The 21,499-nt window shown below is 41.9% G+C and overlaps 1 protein-coding gene across 2 annotated transcripts in view; it reads right to left on the bottom strand.

Moving 5' to 3' along the window:
• Positions 1-21,199, bottom strand: part of adgrl1a (adhesion G protein-coupled receptor L1a) — a 140,573-nt gene extending 119,374 nt beyond the window's left edge. The window contains exons 1-2 of one of the 2 annotated variants that reach the window (XM_084743538.1): positions 20,174-21,199; positions 2,032-2,082 (exon numbers count right to left, since the gene is read on the bottom strand). The gene's annotated coding sequence lies outside the window, so the exon portion shown is untranslated. The remainder of the gene's footprint in view (positions 1-2,031; positions 2,083-20,173) is intronic. The other variant, XM_084743537.1, reaches the window with a different exon arrangement.
• Between the last annotated feature and the right edge of the window lie 300 nt (positions 21,200-21,499).

Below are 21,499 nucleotides of genomic sequence, written 5' to 3'. Positions count from 1 at the left end.
CAATTACTCCCAATTTCAGTGTTGAATCTGCCACCTTTGTCACTGTAAACTGCGTATGTGCAGAGAAAAAAATGGCAAGCTTGACAGGCATAGCAACAGTAACTATTGCATTACAGTGCTTTGAAAAACAAGAAACAGTAGCACATGTGCATCACATTACAAATGCTACACTTGCCATTGTGCAGCACAGAAGTAATCTCTCTCACACACACACACACACACACACACACACACACACCACACAATAGTGAAAGCGCTTCCAAGGAGCGTCATGGTGTCTGGGTGGTAGACAGGCTTCGGAGACAACAACGGTGAAAATTAAATTCCATTTAAGGCTAATCCCATTTCCAACCTCTGCTGAGTCTCACTGCTATTGTGACAGTCAAGGAAATCTGTCTCAATTGTTCCAGCGCAGGGATTGATGGTGAAACGCGATACAGCATAAATAATGGAGTTTGATCACCAAGAGACAGGCCCTGAAGGAGACTACGACAGGGTCAGACAAGCATGCTGCAGCCAAGGGTGGTGGAGAGGGCATGATACAGAGCCGCTCCAGACAAGAAGGTGAGGCAGGCAGGCGAAAGGCTGGGACAGAAGATGGGACAGTAAACAGTGTGTGCATCTGTGCCACACTAATTCTGCTGACATTTCATGGCAGTATTTTTTTTTTTGCTGTTGCCATTACTGACAGAGACGAGGTGAGAGAAGGGAAAGATCTGAGTGCAGCACAGGCTGCAGGACAGACACTTTTTTCCTCCAAAACTGTTCCACCTAGTCCCACCCTAATGTGCTATGATTGGCTAGATCCTTCTGCTTCTACAAAATGTCTGTGTGATTGACATCCTTTCTAATATAGCTAATTTTAACCATAAACTATTATCTTTTCCTAAACCTACCCGCATCTTTTTTTTGTCCCTAAACCTACCATGGTTTTCTTGTCTAAACCTATCTGGGTTTTTGTGTCCATGAGTAGTTTTTTGTTCCTAAACCAACCAAAGAAGCTGTCTTGCCTAAACCTACCAAATTAATTTTTTGTTGCTGAAGCCAGCCAAGTAGTTTCTCGTTCGTAAAAACCTACTGCAGATTCCTTGCCTAAACCTACCCATAAGTTGTGATTGTTCCGACACGTACTAAAATAGTTTTTGTTCTTAAACCTACCCTTGTAGTTTGCTTGCCTAAACCTAACCGCAAAGTTTTTTATTCCTAAAACTACCATAGGTTTCTTGCGTAATCCCAAGTAGTTTTCTTGTCCTTAACATACCCAGTAGTTTTTATGCCTAAATCTAACCATGCTATGACAGAAAACTGAAAATAATCAGTCACTTAAATCTAAAAAAAAAAAGTCAACTGTGACATTTAGCTTCAGTGGGGACAAAAACACCAGTTTCCTGTGTGAAAGTCCTGTTTGATCTAGTCAATCAATCAATCAACCTTTATTTATATAGCACTTTTCATGCAAACAGAGTGCAGCACAATAAAAACAATAAAAGCAAATACTTTGTAATGGTAAAGACTAAAATAAGCACAGCACTCATTAAAAAAAAAAAAAGACGGGAACTGAGTCATCCACTACGACATCCTAGCTAAACTTCTCCTAACTGCCAGTCTACACTCACACTCACAGCCAACCAGAGCACAGTAGTAGTAGCCAATCCCAGTGCAGTAAGGCAGGACTAGGCAGAACAGAACTTAGGGGAAAAAAAAAACACAGGACAGACAATAGCCTCGTCCCAAATGTCCCTACATCACCCGCCGCCAGTGTCACACACATAAACAGTATACACACACTTCTTGGCGTTGAGAGTGAATCGCCATTGGCATCCCAAGGGAAAGAGAGCAAGAATAAATTATCTTGCTGCTCTCTAGTAACAGCTCCTCTCTAATCGAGCACTGGCATCGTTTCGTGTTCCTCTCCCTATGAGAGTAAATATACTCATCTATTACATGAAACAAAATGGTTCCCAGTTACAGCGTGCCAAGGAGGTCGGGATTATTATTTAATGGAGTTAAATCTGAACTAAATATACAAACCTTATTTTTGGTACCCTGATGATGACATGAGGCAAGGATAGAGGCCCATCTCTGAAAAATAAAGCACAGAGCAATCCCACTCACTATAATTACACAGAACATGAAATGAGGTGTTCAAATGCAGCTACATTTATGTGCCAAAGAGACTGGAGAGATGCTCATCCCCCTGGGCTCATCTAAAATGATATAGACACGTCAGGAGACTGACACATAGAGATAGATGCGCAAACACCATCCACCTACTTTTCAAATTTGCATTCATTTCACATCCAACTCGAAATTCACATCCAATTTTACAGTCAGTTCACGTCCAAGCTGGCACTCAAATTCAGCCACTTGTGCATGCAGCCTGTATTCGCGGGTCAGTGTGGTTAAAGCTGACACTTTCTGTCAACACACCCATCACTAACCCCCATTACTCGCTCACTTAGTCTCTTCCATCATGCCTCACTCATTCATTTGTCCACACGGGCGCGCGCACATGTACGCCCACGCCGTCTGAACAAACACACAGTCGTCGCCGACTTGTTTGTTCAGCAATTTGTTCGTTTGCTCATCAGGCCTTCACTCGATCACAATATTCTCACCCACTCATTCCACATGGGTCCCAGACACTCGCGCTCTCTCGTCTGGTCCCCCGATCACTGCCACCACTCCGCAGTCACATGTTTGCTCTCACCCACTCACTCCTTTGACTTCTCACTCATTGTTCCCAGTCACACACTTTGTCTCCTTTTCTTCTAGAGATGAGACAGATCAAATCCAATCGCGTATTGGGGCCCGATATTGGACTCGTGACACCAGTCTGCAATCTGACTTAAAACTTCACAACAAAATGTGTTTTTTATGTGTTTTTTAATGAATAAATACTATGCTAAGCAGTGCACATTGAGAGCCGAATAGCGTTTTTCACATCTACTCTGCATTTGCAAGTAATACAAACAAACATCTTATGATACAGCTGGAGTGAAGAAATGTACCTGCCACCTTACTCATGGTGTAATAATAAACTAACAAAAAAAATTATCATCACAAAGCACCATGTTATGAGCAAACAGATCACAAACACAAAAAAATCAGTGGCATTTTCATTTTGGAACATAAAATAGCAGACTTTAACTCTAAACAATGCATCATGGGATGTTATGCAAATGAGGGCCATCTGTCAGCCTATCAGCTGCATATGTGAACGTCACAAGCCAGAATCCTACAGTGCCCCACAATGATTGGTGCCACTACACAAGTTACATTACACAAACTGCAAAAGCTCTCCAGACCGAACTTCAGCCTCAGTTTCAGCCTCATAATCTACGTCATCTTACTTACTAGTACTTACTACTACTACTACTACTACTACTACTACTACTACTACTACTAACATTAATAATAATAATAATAGTAATAAATTATCATAAGCATCAATAAAAAAAAATGCTGGTATCAATATATATTGGTGTTGGCAGATATCGAAATTCAGACACCATAGATGGATCAGAAATTAAAAAAAGTGGATCGGTGCGTCCGTCTCTCTCCTTCATTAATAATAATAATTCTTAAGCACAATAAAAAAAAAGAGTGCTGGTATCATTATAACATCCATATCGGCAGCTATAAAAATTCAGATATCTGAATCAGATCAGACCTGAAACAAAGTGGATCGGTACACCTCTATTCTCTTCCTCTCTTGCGGTCTCTGTCACACGCTGCACATGCAGTCTGTCCCTCCCTTCATTAACCCCCTGGATGACACAGTCCCTCACCTTGCCTCTCTGTTCATCCTCCATAACTCTCTCCGGCTAAGACTGCTGTCTCCCTCTCTGTATAGATCGTCTCCACCCATTCCAATAAAAGATTTAAGAGCTCCTTTAAGTGCTAATCAGGTTGTCATCCGTGCAGCCAAAATCAGAGGCTTGATAAATAAAGGCTTGTCTCTGTTGGCTAGCGGCTCACTGTGTTTAAATAGGTGACACCGGAGTGCATTCTGAGCACACCAGATCGATGCCAGAACCCCTGGGGTCCCCTGAAACGGTGAACAGAGACAAAGCTTAGCGCTCGCTAATAATGCAGGGATAGGCAGCTTGCTCCCTATTTTCAGAGGAACTCTCCCTGGGCTTGTCCTGCACTCCTCTCGCTCTTTTTTTCCCCCCCTCTTTCTCTCATCACGACAGGCCTTTCCAACTCGCCAGTTGGCAGAATTGCATAAACATAGAGACCCGAAACCTTTATTTTCGTACATTACACAGAAGGTTAAGCTGTTGCACTGAGGGAAGTGCATTAAAAATACCAACAGACACAACAATCGCTGCTATCTTCAATCCCCAACCAGCACACTCTCTGCTGTCCAATCATCCCATCACATCCCACTATGGCCAATTTGCTGCTCTGCCCAATCTCTCCTCGCAGTCAAACTGTTCGCCATCACTCGAAATAGCAGATCACCAGCTCTCATTGTCACCCGCCAGGCCATATCTACGAAACTCCCACCCTCGTTCAATAGACAGACGTGCTATCACTGACCCATGCCTACACAGTACTACAACTCTCCTCAACCCCCTACCTCACCTCACCTTGCATCCACTTACATCCCCTCCCATGAAAGCACTACTACACCCTGCGATGGCAATATCAAGGTCCACCTCTCCCTCGGTGGTTCTTTCCCCTCGCTTTGATTTTCTGTCCATCAAGGGGGCGTGGATTAGCGGTCTCTTGTTTATCTGCTCGTCAGTTTTATCTATCTATCACTAAGCCATCCGCTGTGCTGCAGCGGCCTCCGCACTGCATTAATCCCCTATCAGCCGGCCAGCCATCCATCACCCCGCTGTCTATCACGTCAGATCCATCATCCGCCCATCTGTCTCACACTGCCCATGCTCGGAGATGATCTCCTCCGAGAGCCCCACTGGCGAGTCGCAGAGGGTGGAGGGGACGGCGGGGCAGGAGGAAATTAGAGGGAAATGCAGAGACAGAAGACAGGGGGATCGGGAGAGAAGATTATACCCTGCCCTTCCCTTCCCTCACCCCGCATCCTGCTGAAAGCATTTTCTTCATGTCACTACATGCTTATTAGCAGTTATGTTTGTTTCCTTGTAATTTGTTTGTTTTCCTCGCCTGCTAATTCTTGCCAGTGGGAGAAGAGCCAGTAGAGGCAGATATAGCTGCTGGGGACGGGGGTCATAAATCCCATAAAATCCTGATGTAGTGAGCAACCCTGGCCCCTCCTCCTCCGGCACGTCGGAGCAAGGAAGGGATATTGTCTAAAGCCTCCAGCTTTAAAACAGCTCAATATCTGGGTTCATCAGGGGTCATTTGTATTTCCATCCATATCTGTAACCATCGAAGGTCAGCGAAAGGGGAGGGAAGGTGAGTGTAGGGCAAACGTTAGTACACTTGCAGCGGAAGCGGAGTCCACGCAGGTGCATGTAAGTGCAGGGTGCCGGGGCAGGAGAGTGTAAACAGGCACGTATTAGGGGGACCAGTGAGCACATAGACATTTAGGTCTGTAAACTGCAAATGGTAGGTGAGCAAACAGGTATGTATGTGGGCTGAAGCACCATAATTATTTAGACTAGTTGACAAATAGAGTCTGTGAAGGCGCTGCAGACTGTTTAGAGGGTAATGGAAAGAACACAGAAAAAGAGGTTAATGTAGCCTGTTAGCACAGAGAAAAAATGAGCAGCTATATTATAGAGAGAGGAAGTTTAATATGCAGTCGTGCAGATCTGTATGAAACAGTTCATTTAAATACATGCCACACTCTTAGAAAAAGGGTTCTTTCTTAAGGGCTGAGGTTCTAACCAGAACCATTTGTTTTCCTCCTCTTTTGAGGAAAGGGTTTGTCAAGGGTTCTCTGTCACATTAAGGGTTTATTAAGAACCCTTCTGATCCATAGAAGCCTCTCTGGAGGAAAGAGCTATTCCAAGATTGCTGAAATCCTTGAAGAACTCTTTTGTTGAGGGTTCTAAAAAAAGATTCTGGATATAACTAGTTTCCGCCAAAAAGAAACTGGTTTGAAACATGAAAAGTTGGTTCACAGTTGGAACCAAAAACATTTTTCCTTGGGAACCAAAAATGGGTGTGTCATATTCTACAGGTTGTTGTGCGTTGTGCAGTGCCCTCTGTTGATGACACATCCTTGGTTCCACTCAAACTGATGGAAATGCAGCTGGAACTTCTCATGGAGGAAATAGTTCTCGGTAATACCCTTTATGTTGTGTTCTCGGTAGCCCTCTCCGAAAGGGTTCCAAGTAGAACCTTTATAAAAGATTCTACCATGAACCAAAAAGGTTCTCCTAAGGGGACAATCCAAAGAACCCCATATGGTTCTAGTTAGCAGCTTTATTTCTAAAAGTGTATAACATGTTCACTGTTAATGACCACCTTCAAGGCCACTGGGTGACCATTAAGGTTTGTAACTAGATATGGTCGGTAGCCATTGTTTACATTAGCATTTATCAGCAAGGGTCATAGTAACCAGGTGCATTCAGAGATTGTCAGGGGGTTGTAGAAACAATAACTCTGAAAGGGGGGTGTTGAGGCGTTTCCCTGGGGTGTTCCTGGTGCGTTTACACCAAATATTCAGAGAAGAACATCTAAAACCAGTTTAATTATATCACCTATATACCTGCATGGCCCAACATTCAGTCATTTTGTTGGCATTCTAAGGTATTTTTAGTTTAGTTATTATTCCAGCATTTGGCTTTTCCTGGAAAACGATTAAAAACTACTGATGACTCAGCCTGCACTGAGGGGCAAACACAAAATTTGAAATGCTTTCTCACTTTATGATGCTGTCGGAGCATGAAAGGAGAATACCTTCATGCTCTGGAGTGTTTCTGGGGCTGCGCTTCACTGTGCAAAAGTAGAACTTTAAAACTTTATTCACTGACTTGGGTAAAACAGGATCATATTTTAAAGGTGAAAATATTTTCTGGTCTCTCCTCTGACGTCCTGCAGCAGCTCAACGTCAGCTCTCTGTAAATTATTATTAATAATAATAATGACAATTATGGTAATGGTTTACATGGTTTGTTTGATGCAATACAGCTGAACAAAACATCATTTGAGTGCCAAAAGGAAAACTGAGGGACTACAGTATGTGTCAGTGTTTTGTTGTGATGATGAATTTACACAACCCTGTAACACAGGCTCTGTCACTTGCGGAGTTAGTTGTAACATGAAAGCCACTTTGCTGTTGCCCAAAAAAACGTGTGTTTTCCTTTGTTTTCCACTACTAGCCATGCTGCTGTTTGTTTGTACAGAAACACTGCTTCACACAGAATCAAAACAGCAAAAGACTGATTTCAAGGTCAAACAATTGAGTTGTCCTTTCTTTACTTCTGGATTTAATTCAATGAAGATACAGATGACAGCGGCAACACTATGGCCTTAATCTGGTTATAATCAAGTTACTAGTGCTCTTGTAACCTCTCCGAGTGTAAAGTAGTTCTGTGGCATAGAAGAAAATCTGAAAAAATGCTGCATAGTACTAAAGGTTGCCCAGAATGTCTTTAAATGCAGACAAAGAATTTCATGCATCCAGAATCCATACATTTCTTACATAATAGAAGTAGCTCCCAATCCCACTTCAAGGAGAAATCTGTAATATGTTTACTGTTAACAAAAATCTTAAAATTACCATCCAGTGTCATCAGAAATCAAGGAAACATGTTGAGGTGAAATACTCACTTTCCTCACAACACTACAGCTGCAGTGTCCCTCTTTGAAATTTCTGTTCCAGGCTTGAATAACTGTTATTGTTTGCCTGTTTCAAATTAATTAGAGTTCAAATTAATTCTGAATGTTGGCTGAATGAGTGCATGTCTGTTTATGAGTCACAAGAAACCATGAAAAAATCGTTTTGGAGGAGTAGATGTTTACAACAGTCAAACTGAACAGTATGTTAATGGAGTCTGACAGGCAGTAAGACGGGCAGTCACTGAACTCAGAGCAGTGGGATTTTTGTTTGAGGATTACAGGCTTAATTTTACATTGACAGACAACTGGAAGTTATCAACAGCTGATTAACTTACAGTGTAGGACTCGTCGTTGCTTGCTATTGTCAATTTACAATGTTGCGCTCGTCTTGCGCTCATGCAGCGTCCCTGCAGCCTGCCTGAGCTTCCTCGAGTATGGGGTGGGTTAAACATGGATTAACCTATTTAATGTGTACTCTATGGCTCCAATTTGCTATTTGAACTACAATGCTGGCATGCAATTTCAGGCATCTATTATCTGTACATTCCTTACAAAAGAGAGGTACCTCCCTACCACAAGAAAAAGTATCTTTAGTTATTCATCTTATTAACTATATACAGTGTAATGTAATGCACAGCAGAAATGCCAGCAGAATACTGAGTGCTGCCCTTTGCATGTGTTTGAACTCGTATGGTAATTTTGACCTGAGCCACAGTCCATGTCATATGATTAAATAAACACACGGAGTCGGAGTTTAAATTCCTGCTGTATTTCATTACATGGCTGAGTTTACCCTCAAGTAACAATTTATTACTCCTCTTGCTGGGATCTATAATAGCTTTCGGGATCAACAATAGTTTTTAGGATCTATAGTAGTATATACAATAGCATACCGTATTAGGATGCTGCTGCAGAAGTAAAAGCCAAGCCTCAGAAATTCATCATTTTCTTTGCTGATGATCTCTCTAATCCAGTCAATTGTCTTTACCCCTGCGTACTCAAATAGCCTTGTAGGATTACAGCTACGACTGCACAATGTCTTGTGCACAGAACTAGCTTTATGAATTGACAGCTGAGATTCTCCTCTGTATAATATCAACATCGGTGGTCCTCCATTACGCATTGGAATAGGAGGAAAGAGATGTGTGAAGCTTGTGCTTTTATCCATAATGAGCCTAAACAAACATCTCCAAACAAATGTTCTTCTTCCACATGCAGTCGAATCAGATGAGACAGCTGTCAGAAAGCATCCATATCCATCCTGAGCTGGCTCTAATTGGAGAAGTACTCTCCCTCCTCTGGCCCTATTTGACAGATACTGCTCAATCACCACCACACCGGTGCTGAACACCGCTCCAGCCCGACAATATTCAGCCTGCAATTACAACTCATATCGCTGTTACACAATGATACCTCACACGCTGCACACATCCAAACACAGACGTCTTACAGGCATATACTGTGCTTTAGCGTGTTTGTGTGCAAATGGGTGTTCACGCATTACAGTAACACTGAACATGCACATGCTGAGCTGGTTTCATAACATACAGTAGCAGCTTTTGCATGTAAAGGAAAGAAAAGCCATAAATCGTAAATGCTGCTATTCCAATAAAAGGGTAAAACCTGCAGTCCATAACAGAAGCAATTACCAGTTACGCAAATATACAGCGAGAGAGGAAGAGACACACAAACATAAACACTCGCACAGCCTCATAAACACGTACCTACATTATTTCGTACACACTGAATTAATCAGCCCTTAGACAAATAGCTGAATAAATACTGTGGATAACCAGATCAATATTGTACACTCAATTCATCTGAGTTCACAGAGATGTCAAATTCTGCATAGTTCCATAGCACACTGATTAAACTGGCACCACATTAATTCAGTAAATCAATAAAACCAATCTTTCAAATAAATCAAGTCGCATGGACGGCTAAAGCCAATTGGAGGGCAAGAACACATTAAAATTCCCTTGCTCCAACTGCATATCTGTGTCAAGCAGGCAGCACACTGATTTGCTGTGTGGATTCCACAATTTGTGGAATGAAAACGATTAATCCATGAAACAATAACCAGGGTGCCAAGAAGGCACATGGTAATTCTATAATGATCAAAGACTCAATTAAATCCTTTTCCATTCTGTTCCCTAAATGCCTCATGTCTGTGGCTGCAGAGCAAATGTGTGTGTGCATGTGTGTGTGCGTGCGTGCGTGCGTGTGTGTGTGTGTGTGTGTGTGTGTGTGTGTGTGTGTGTGTGTGTGTGTGTGTGTGTGTGTGTGTGTGTGCTTTTAGTGGTCAGTGTGTGTCTATGTTTCGTTTCTCAGGGCTGTGAGGTGACCAGAGGTTAAGCTGTGGTCTGGCAAGTGTCTTTTGTGGTCAGATGACGTATGACGTGTGGTTTATGTTCATACTCTAATGGCGCTACAGGATGTGTGATAGTAAATATTATCGGATTATAAGCGCATCCATATCCTGACAGACAAGCCAGTGTATTTTATTTTTCCTCATCCACCAATAGCCTTTCATGGTGCCCATCACTTTGTTCCTTTTTTTTTCATAACACACTCCCCATTTTTGTCCCTTTTTCAAGTGAAAGTAGCAAAGCACTCGGTTGCTAAAAATTGCTGTACTGCGCTGTAGTTTTTAGAAACAAACAAAAAAAAAAAACTTCACATAACCAGGGAAGGTTTGCTGAGCATGCATGGTCATTTTTAGCAGCATCTTACTTCACACTGATGCTGTCAAATCCACACCTGGGTGCTAGTTGTTGACCATTATGCAGCTTTACTGGGCAACATGGGGCCTCCAATTCCTTATAGGAATGGGACATTATATACTCAATCCTATCTTTGTAGTGTAAGGAGAAAAACTGAAATAAAAGTTTTCAATGCTTCCTGGATCTCCAGTATTTCACCAGCAGTGACTGGGTCTGCAGAAGGTTCAAGTACGGCTGTAGTCTGACTTGAACCGTAAGCTTTATTTACCTTATATTTAGTAATACAGTGGGAGGTCCAACATGTCCATATTCTAGATCATGTGGACAAAAATGCCTATATGAACTATATAAGCTGTGATAAAACATTAAGGTTATGCCACAACAATGCTTTGCCATTGATTCTATTATAATATCTAACATTTGCAATGAGCACTGGGTGCTGTAAGAACAGTTGAAAGTAGCTAAAGACTGAAAACGGGCAGAAAATTTTAATTCCTGTCACTAAAGGATTCACTTAAAAACAATTATTCTTTGAAAGTGCTCTAATAAATCGTTTTATTCCCAATGGATCACATCCAAGTGTAATGTCAAAGGTGTCAATCATAGCAACAAACGTACCCAGGATTATCGCTCACTCTGCAGTTCCCCTCAGTTCTAAGCAGTGTTTTAGTGTCTGTCAGCTCATTGTTTTGGTTTTACAGCCCACAAATTTACTGTTGTAGTTCAGTCTCACGGCTCTCTGTGTCTGATTATGTGAAAAAAGCTCTGATGAATCTTCTGCCCACTACCTGCTCTGCATCAAACGATCGACAGAAAAAGCAGCTAAAGAGCCAGATATATCTATCGGTAGTTGGTGGAGATCAAAACTAGAAATAAAAGCGAGTCAACACTGGATTTACATTTGTGAGTTGGCCAGAAACATGTCTTGAAATAAATGCTATTGCCTGGTCTATGTCTATTGGATGTGCAAATAAGCAATTTACAATGTGAACTTAGTAAGGTGATAATATGTCTACGTTGTATTTACAGCATGTTCCACTGCCCCCTAGTGGCAGAACAAAAAAATCACTACAGGTTTAGCAAGAAAGTTGAAAAATTGTGCTTTAACACTATTTAACTATGTTCACAAAGCACTAACTTGAATTCTCCAACCAAATATTCTTGCTGTCCTTTGTGTCTTTAGAGAGATAAAGGACTAGATTTAGTGCCGCTACTATTGTTTGACATTTTTCAACACTTTCTGACATTTAGAGATTAATCGACAATGGCAATCAGTGTGTCCAAAAGCCAAGGATGACATCCTCAAATGTCTTGTTTTGTCCACAACTCTAAGATATTCATTTGACTGTCATAGAGGAGTGAAGAAACCAGAAAATACTCACTTTTAAGAAGCTGAAATCAGAGAATTTTTTCTTAAAAAAAAATACTCAAACTGATTAATCAGTTATCAAAATAGCTGGTGATTAATTTGATAGTTGACATTTAGTCGATTACTCATTGCAGCTCTAACTGTGTTATTGTGACAATACAGTTTGTTATTTAATTTCTTGTTATTGTAGTGATCAGATCATGTGTTAGTCATTGTAGTAGGGATGATACATGCATTATAGTGGCAGTGATATAATATTTTTGTCTTTGTTATTACAGTGATACAATACAGTGTACTGTATTACTCTTTTTATTGTGTATGTTTGTCTGTCAGTGGTTTGGCAATATTGTTCACAAGATTTTCATGCCATTAAAGCATGCTGAACTAAACTGAAATGAAAAATTTGGATATTGGAGCATTTGAACCAGTCTGTCACCACAAACCTATACTGTATATACCTCAAGGTAAGTCTCATTGTACATATACGGTGTGAACACGAGACTTACTATAAGACCTGTGGTGTAACAGATGTATTAAAAACCAGCAGCAGAAGGGTTAATGCACTGTTGCATTCATTCACTTTTCTGCACCGTGTCAGAGAGGTGAGCCTATGATACCACAAAATGTGGGTAGTATTTTCCTGTGGTTTGTGTCCATATGTGCAGAGGAGCAGAGGGCATGAGGATTGGAGAGGAGCGGCACAGGGCAGTCTCAGGTGAGACGTGCATAGTCCCAACATAATTATAATCCTTAATTAATCCACTCCGGATACGCTCCCTCTCTCTGTCTCTCTCCTCAAGTTCATCGCTCGAGGTGTTTGTGGACTTTTTCCATCATGGTGCACCTCCCCCCTTTCTGTCTCATCTGGCATCTGCCTACTGTATGTATTCTGCTCTGGGTGTTTTTGCAGCTGTTTATGAATATACGTGCCCTTTCACACCTCTGTCTAGGAGCTACATCTCCCCACTGCCCTCCTCCCCCACCTCCTCCTCCTCCTTTCTCTACCTGCTTTCCCTCCAACTCCCATCTTGGCAGAGAAGCAAACAAACAGCTTCTCCTGGTCCCGTGTTGTTTCTTGGTGTTGCCTCTTCTCGCAGCTCACAGCACGGACACACACACACACGAAGAGACACACAAACATGCCCACATCGGTCCAACACCATACACTCCGAGGGGAGCACTGCTGACACAAATACGAACCCCACAGAGCCGTCCTCTGTGGAGTGACTCAGGTGAGTCTCAGGTGAGCATCACAGCTTGTAAGGGCCAGACAGCCAGAAACACACACACACACACAGAGGTCCTGTTTATATACACGTCGCTCCTGATTCTGCTGCCTGACCGAATGCACTGATAGCTTAGACGATGTTGAGAAGCTCCTGTATTAGTCACTGAGTGTGAGGGGTCAGTGGCAGAAAGCGAGGAGAGGATGGTGTAAACGGAGATGTAATGAAGGAACACTGGAATCTTGTGGCGGCGGGTGAAGGGTCCGTACATGGCATTAAGCTGACGGTAATGAGGACAAAGGTGTCCGTATTGATGCCGGTAGACTGAGAGCATCAGGTGCGAGAAAGAGCGGCGACTACTCTTGCCATTAGCACTCAGCCTCTGACTCTGCCGCTCTGGCTGAGCCAATTAGAGAGGCTCATCCGCCACTCCAGTCTGCACCCTCCGTCAAGCTATCAGAAAAACATAAGGATTGATTGGACAAGCTATTAGGTCAATTGATCCCTGTTTCCTTTCATCTGTGTGCTCCTCCTTTTTCAGATGGACAGATTGGACGTGGAAAGCTACTCCAATTACCTGAGGACAAGAGTTTAACTTAGGTGGCATGATGGACCTTCTCTCCATCTTTCTCTTTGTGTGGGAGGCTTTCTTTCTGCCAAGTTTCTCCCTTCCATTCTTCGGGGATTTTAGTTTTGTATAAATTTAGAACTCAAAAGACATAATCCTGCAGAAATAAAGTTGTTCTTGTTGGTTGTTGCCTCTGAATGTGTCTTGTTTGTTGCTTCCTGTATTTCTGTTGGCACACTTTTAGACATAATAGAAAAAAGTGCTAACTAAAAAAATATAGGGTTCTTTGGCTTGTCCCCATAGGAGTACCCCTTTTGGTTCCTGATACAACCTTTTATAAAGGTTCCACTTGGAACCCTTTCATGGAAAACCATATGAGAAACCCCTTATGAGAGGTTCTAGAGAGAACCCTACAATGGTTTAATCGTTACGAACCCTTTCTGAGGGCTTTATCCAAAAGCACTCCACCAAGGGTGCTAACGAGAACCATCAAGGGAGTTCTACTGAGAAACTACTGGTACAAAGAACCCTTGAACAAAGAGTGCTTCAGGGATTTCATCTATCCATGAAGAACTCTTTTTACGAGGGGTTTTATCTAGAACACAGTCATAGGGTCCAACCGAGAACCTTTTTATATTCCAAGTGTTTCATCTGGAACCCAGCCAGGGGGTTCTACCAAGAACCCTTTTGTATTCTTATGGTTTTATCTAAATCACACTCATGGGTTTCTGCCTAGAGCCTTTTTTTATTTCGTGGGTTTTAGCTAGAACCTAGCTAAAGAGTTTCAGCAAGAGTTCAACAAGCTTTAAGAACCATTTTTCCAAAAAGGATGCAAATGGTGCTTAATGCAACCCTTAAGTCTTAAAAGAACCCTTGACAAACCCGGTTCTTCAGACACAAATAGTTCTGGGTAGAACCCCAGCCCTTCAGGAAGAACGCTTTTGGAACCCTTATTACTAAGAGTGCACTTCTAGTTTTTGTGTATATGAAGTTCTCAGTTTGTGTCAATAATCCTGCAGAAATAAAGTTGTTCTTGTTTGTTGGTGCCTCTGAATGTGTGTTTGTTCTTGCTTCCTGTATCTCTATCAGTGCATATCAGCATTCACACATTCCTCTGATTATGTGCGCTTTGCTTATGGGTGCAGGAGGATCAGAGTCAATCTCACAGTGTTAAGAGCACCACTGCCATTATGCACCTTTGGCGGGAGCTGTCATAACTGATTTCCTAAAACGTCAGACAACCGGGGCAAGATTATATTGATTTGTGATCATTATTCTCAAGTGCCTTCAAAATTGTATCTTGGCACAGGGTCTTGAAAACCCATTAAATACATGTTAAGAAACTGACAAACACAGAGCTGATAACTGGTATTTGAAGTTGCTTTTAACGACATGAATAGGAAAATCAGGCAGGCTCAAAAGGGCAATCAAAGCCGACCATTACAAGCAGCGGTTAGAATCTGGTCGTCGAAACAGCAGCGACGCTTTTTAAACACCAATTCAAAGCCCCCTTCCCCCCGACAAATCTGTGTAAAACTGAATGAATTGCTGGTGAGGCTGATTGGTCACATTGATTGAGCATCACTGAGTCTTTTCACTGCTGTACACCAAGTCGTCTCTCAGTCGATAGACACAACCCAAATACACCAGGCACTCAATCCAATGTGTTGCTACATGGGCCCATCCAGCTAATTTAACACCCACTCCATTTATGAAAAAGAGTCCTCATCGATTTTCTTCTGTTCATGTGCTCTTGTTGCTCCTGTTCATTTTCGCCACGCCGGCGCCTACACGTGCTCAAGGCTGGCAGCGACTGAATTGAATTAGTGTGTGGTAAGGTTCCTATAAGATTGCCCACACCTTCAGTCTTTCTCCAGATGTAGCAGAGCACACAGAGCTGGAGCCTGCAGTTACATTCACAGAGGACTCCGCAGCACAAAGGCCATGAGCCTCAAAATGGACGCACGCTGCCCACCGTTTTTGCATCTCGCCACCACAGAAAAGACGATTTATGCTTGTTGCATTAGGCACCTGTCCCCCTCCTTTATTGCGCTCTGGACTCTATGTCCTCTTCTATTTTCTTTCCCTCTCCTTATCCTTCTCTTTCCAGTTCATTATTGCATGTTCATGCTTCCAAAATGTAATCTAGCGTTTAAGCGGAAAACAGCCAACACATTACGAACAGCCTTAGAAAACATAATAGGGTATTTTTGATTGCAATAATTAGCCCAACAACAGCTGTTTAAAACCATTTCCAGTGTGTTTTGTCGGCAGTGGTAAAACACTGAACCACAATAACTGTCATTATAATCATAATGGCTTTCCTGTCAGGACAAGTCTTATCGGGCTGGTGACAACCACAGAGCTGCCACTGCCAGGTAAACAGTGCTGCCTACGAGGCGAAGCAGTGAAGAAAAAGCTACCTGCCATCGAACAGTAAACAGTTTCTCAGTCAGTCCAGTGAAAAACTGCCCTACAGAGACAGAGCATTCTGACATAACTGAAAAGGGCAGAAAAGATTACCCTTCACCTATGCACAAGAGGTACATAGGTACATAGAAGCACCTCAGGAGACACTATAAAAAATGCATGCATCCTAGCACTGCCACATCCATCACTGGATACCTCCACCTTAATGAGATGGAATAGGTTAAAGAGAGCTCACCAGACAGCCACTAAAATGAAACTGCAATAGACAATTTGAATCTTCAACCTATTCTGATAATAGCATTAACCAATGTGTATCCATTTTGTTGCAAATGTCAGCAAATATGTAATGATGGGGTGGTAAATGCTGCTCCAAAATTGTTGCGGTAAAGGTCGCAAGTAGTAGCATAGTTATCAACATGATTTTGAGTGCAATGTCAAAATGACATTTTGAAAAAAAAACAACAACAAAAAAAAAAAAGCAGGTAAAATAAAAAAAATCACATCCACTTAGAATTCAATCTTGCAGAGGCTTGTTTTGAATGGATTCTAATTGCAAATAATCTACAGAATCACATTAAATCAATATGGACTACGGATGCGATTATTCAAAATGAAGTCTCCTGGACATTGGACCATGAGGAGCCAGGGAGCGGCAGACTGGCTTGCAAGGCTTGTAGTTCTAATCAGATATCATATCTGGGAGCCTTTCATCATCAAACGGCAATGATGAGATTAAGTTTATCATCATAATGTACTGTGGTGCCAGTGGAGAAGTGCTCTGTTCTGCACTGGCACAAAAAACTCTCCCATCATTCCCTCCTGGAGGTTGAGCAAACTTACAATGGCAGCATGTGTATACATGTAAGTGTGTGTTAAGTGTGTGTTTATGCATGTGAGTGTGTATTATATCAGTGAACATCTGGATATGCTATATGTAAATATATAGGGTTTTGATGACTTTAATTTATAGGACAGCTGAAGATATGACACGAAAAAGGGAGAGAGAGTAGGAGACTGACATGCAGTAACAGCCTGCAGGCGGGAGTCGAACCCACGGCCGCTGCAGAGGATTCACGGCCTCAGGATATGAGGCGAACACACTACCAACTGAGCTACCAGACAACCAACATCTACTATTAAAGGTTGAATCAGTATGATTTGTCCGAGGGTTTGTAAATGCACCAGAAAGATGCCAGGATATCAAACACCAGCGTTTTTGGTTGGTGAAGTGTACGACCACAGCAAAATAATGAGAAAACATGAAAACACAGGCAGAGGGCAGGGTCTCTGCAGATACAGACACCACCACATGTTTCTAATTGATCATACGTGATGAATGAAAGGGATTATGTTTATATGAACCTGTACATCTTTTTTGCAGGAAAATGCTGCATATTTCACCTTTCAACACAGACGCAAGATCGATGCTTTCACTGTCAGAGTTGACGACTGCAGTCCTCCACCTACTCATCCAAGTCTTCCCGCAAAAAGGAATCGTGACTGAAAAAAGTCGAAAGGCTAGATGGCTAATGCAGGTTTATATTTATTCATTGTCCTTTTTGTGTTGTGTGATAAAATTTAAATGGAGCATATTTTTCTGTGAACAGACATTATTGTGCATAAGAATTTTATAAAAACCTACATTTGACTTGCGTTAATTTAGAGATTATTGTACCAACTGCTCAGTTTGTTATCTATAATGGTTTAGTGAATACTTTTCTTCTTTTTATTTTTTGATAAATAAAAACTGATAAGGTGACAATAGTAGCCAGAGTTTAATCGTCTGTTGAGATGACGGACAATTTTAATCTGAAAATAGAAAATAGAATTGAATCGTGGATTAGGTGAATTCTCACAGCCGTGGTGTACAGTCTGTTTTTCTCTGCCGTTTCAATGATGTTATTTGTTATTGTCAACTATAGAATAATGTGCTGCTACTAAAAGCCACACTCCTTTTCATTTCACACCACCGTACGAATTAAAAACATGTCAGTGTCCTTCACAGGTTAAGGACAAATCTCCATGCAGCGTCAGAATCAACAATCCTTTTATTGACATGTAGCATTAAAGATGTGTCCCCTGTTGTAATTAATAGCCACGCTGGGAAAAACAGTGGCAGTGTGGGGTGTTTTTATAATACCAAAAGCTTTCTTTTAAAATGTTACTCTCACATAATTCTTTGAAACAGCGGATGTCTAATACATTTAGCTGTCCTGAGGGTGTGAAACATCATAGGTCATTTTCTGAAATTCATATCAGGGCTGTATCTTTATGCTTATTTTCTATTAACATATTCATTTAGTCAGCCTTGTCAAAGAGCTACAGGGGGTTCAGTACATACATACTGCACAAAGGAGAGAGCAACAGAGATGCTAAGGATACGTGAGAGTGTGTTATCCTTATTCATAAAAAATAGTCTGAGTGTGTGTGTGTGTGTGTATGTGTGTATGTGCATGCGTACTGTATATGAAAGCATGAGCCTGTGCATTAGTCATGTGCACTCTGAACACACATTCTGCACAGACGGTCATGCAGGTTCCGTATACAGTATTTCCTTCAACAGAATAATATGGCCGTCGAATCCTGACCACAGTGTGGCAAAGCCTAACGAAACGCTGAAGTCGCACTGAAATAAATCTAATTATGATTAGTGACTTATTAAAACTCTGACGATCATTAATGCCATGCTAATGTATGAGTATTATTCACCCATTGAAAGGCGAGAATAATTTTTCTGATGGTGATGTGACACACAGACAAGGGGGAAATAAATCCTTCTGTCTTCCCGGGGAGAGTGTTTGGCAGTAAACCAATTCCAAGTCTGGCTTCTTGAATGCCCAGATAACGCAATCAGACAGTTGCAATATTGCTGTTTTACCACCTGAAGAATTTGAATTTCATTCAGCCCCTTCAGAATAGTAGACATGCCAATTTTTCCCCAAGAATTGGCAGGACAAACACAATGCACCCCGGTGAAATGAGGGAAAGGCTTTACCAGCAGAAAATAACTGTTTTCAAGCTCTTTCTTCTCTGCCTCCTCAGGTTCAATTTTATCATAATAAAACACAAAGACAAAAGGTTTAATTTCTTCCACCGTAACTACAATGCAGGCTGTTCATGCTTTTTTATTAGACGTTTTATTATTAAATTGGGAATTAGCTCAGCATAACAATATGAGGGCGCCTCAGTTTTCATCATGTGAGCTTCTCCACATTACGGGGTCACATTTGGATATATGGGAGGATTTCTCCTGCTGTTGTTTTACACTGCACTGAGGGGATACATTTATCAGGATGGCCATTTTCTAAACATTATCTAATTAGGATTTCAGATAAGTTCAATTTTAGGGAAATTGTGGACACCCTGGAACATTCCTCAAAGACTCCCGGGGCTCCCCAGACCTCTCTGAGAGTGGCCGGCCTATAGGTGATGATTTGACCAGTTCGGTACAGGATTAATGGTGTAGTCTGGGACATGGGGGACTGGGCAGAGTAGTTCACACTGAGGCTGTGCACTCCACTCTCATGCATTTATTCCTCTAAATAGTCAATGAGGTGCTTAATTTCTTTCTCTCTTGCACAAAACTAAGAGGGATGTTGGCTAAAATCTCAGCAAACATCCCGGGACGTCTCTTTTCTTTCTCTACTTTTCCCGGTCAGGATGATACCAAGCAAAAGGAAAGAATTAGTTCATCACTGTAACAGCCTCATAATCTGCCTTGGTTTTTCCAGTGTCACCTGTCAAAATTCCCTCCTTTTCCAAGAAGAGCAAACACATTTGCTTCCAGACTGCATCTATTAATTAAAATTGCCAAAATCTATTACAGTGCAGGCCACGGTGCGATGCATAGGCCCACAAACGGGAGTCCTGCTCTCAAATCCGACTCATTTCGAGCATCATCCAGCAGGCATTTTAAATCTGAAGCGACTGCTGCGTGTTGACGCACCGTAAACACTAACTCCGGATCTGTCAGAGCAGAAAATATCAATAAATAAATCTGCTTACACGCCTGAACACCTCCCGCAGCCTGATACTGGGAGCCTGGATGGTGCACCTTACATGCTATTACCGTCGCACTGGTGTCACACATATTAAGAACATACATAAGATGAAAAGTGAGCTTCGTTCCTACCTTGATTCCTCCAATCTCCTTCTCCTTAATTGCTCAGTGTGTCTCATTCATTCTTCCCTCCTCACTTGCCTCCTTCTCCTTCTCTCCCCCTCTGGTTATCACTCGTTTTCTCCTCTCTGGTCCCGTCTTCGTGCGGATGCATAAGAATTAAAAATTAATAGCCTGCTATCTTAAAGACAAACCGACGAAAAACAGAAAGGAGAAGGGGAGAAAAATCCACCCGACTCAAAAAAAAAAAGAGATGATAAAGGCAGCGGGAGAAAATCCTCACGGACAGAGCAGATTCTCACGAAAATGCGCCCGTGTGGGCATCAAAATAAATAAGAGCGACGACATCGTTGCCCTGCTAAAAAGAAAACAAAAACACCGATAACATGCGAGTTACTACAGCGTGAAGCGGTGACGGAGATGTGAAACTGAGGCGGATAATTAACAGAATTGAAGTTATAATCGTTCCGTCCGTCCGTCGCTGCTTTAGATGCTGAGCGTGAGAGCAAATGTGCCACCGTCGCAAAACGTCTGCGTACGACAAATCAGACTCTGGGATGTCTGATGTGCATCTGTTCACAGGACGCTTCTATTTTCAAACTGTAGACTCTTCTTCGCCTTAAAAAAAAAAAAAGAAGCAGCTTTACGGTGTGAAATCAGCCGCTGGATTTAGGAGAGTCTACACAGGCCATCTGCGGTTATCTTGTGCGTCCTGACGCACCGAGCGGATCACGCGTCTATAGTTTCCCTGTTCGTCGGCAGGCAGCACACACTCTCATCAGGACCATTCACACGGTATCTTCGACCACTGCAGCTCTGCATCAGGCCTATTACAACCCCGCGCATTCATCACTGCCTTTCACACAGTTCGGCAGCCTAAAGACAGTGTCAAGACAGTTTTTATAACCAACCCTGACTTAAGGCAGGAAAAATGGGCCACCTCTGCCCGCCCACTAGTTAAATTGATTCCTCTGTATAACTCTATCACTTGTTTTTCTTTTTCAACCTTTTCTTTTCTTCTTCTTCTTTTCTTTTTTTTTTTTTTTTTTTTTTTTTTTTTTAAGTTGTCTGACCCACGTGGTTTCCCAAGGTGGGGTTCAGGAACCATCAGAGGTTCTGTGGTTGTCCTGTAAAAATAGTTACTCAAAGTTGGGTGAGATATTTTTAAAATGTATTCCAATAAAATTAAAAAATACCTGACAAAAGATGTTGTCAGAAACCTAATCCAAGTACCACAACATTAAAGTAACGTAATTATTTTTCATTACTTTTGGCTTACCTCGCTGAAATTGTTAAACCTAATAGAATTTTTTATGTTTGCTGTAGGTTTTTATTTGT

The sequence above is a fragment of the Lutjanus erythropterus genome, chromosome 19, assembly GCF_056507025.1.
Source record: "Lutjanus erythropterus isolate fLutEry1 chromosome 19, fLutEry1.hap2, whole genome shotgun sequence".
NCBI classification, from domain to species: Eukaryota; Metazoa; Chordata; class Actinopteri; order Lutjaniformes; family Lutjanidae; genus Lutjanus; species Lutjanus erythropterus.
The sequence above is the reverse complement of the archived record's forward strand: the minus strand, read 5'-3'. Positions and strand labels throughout refer to the sequence as shown.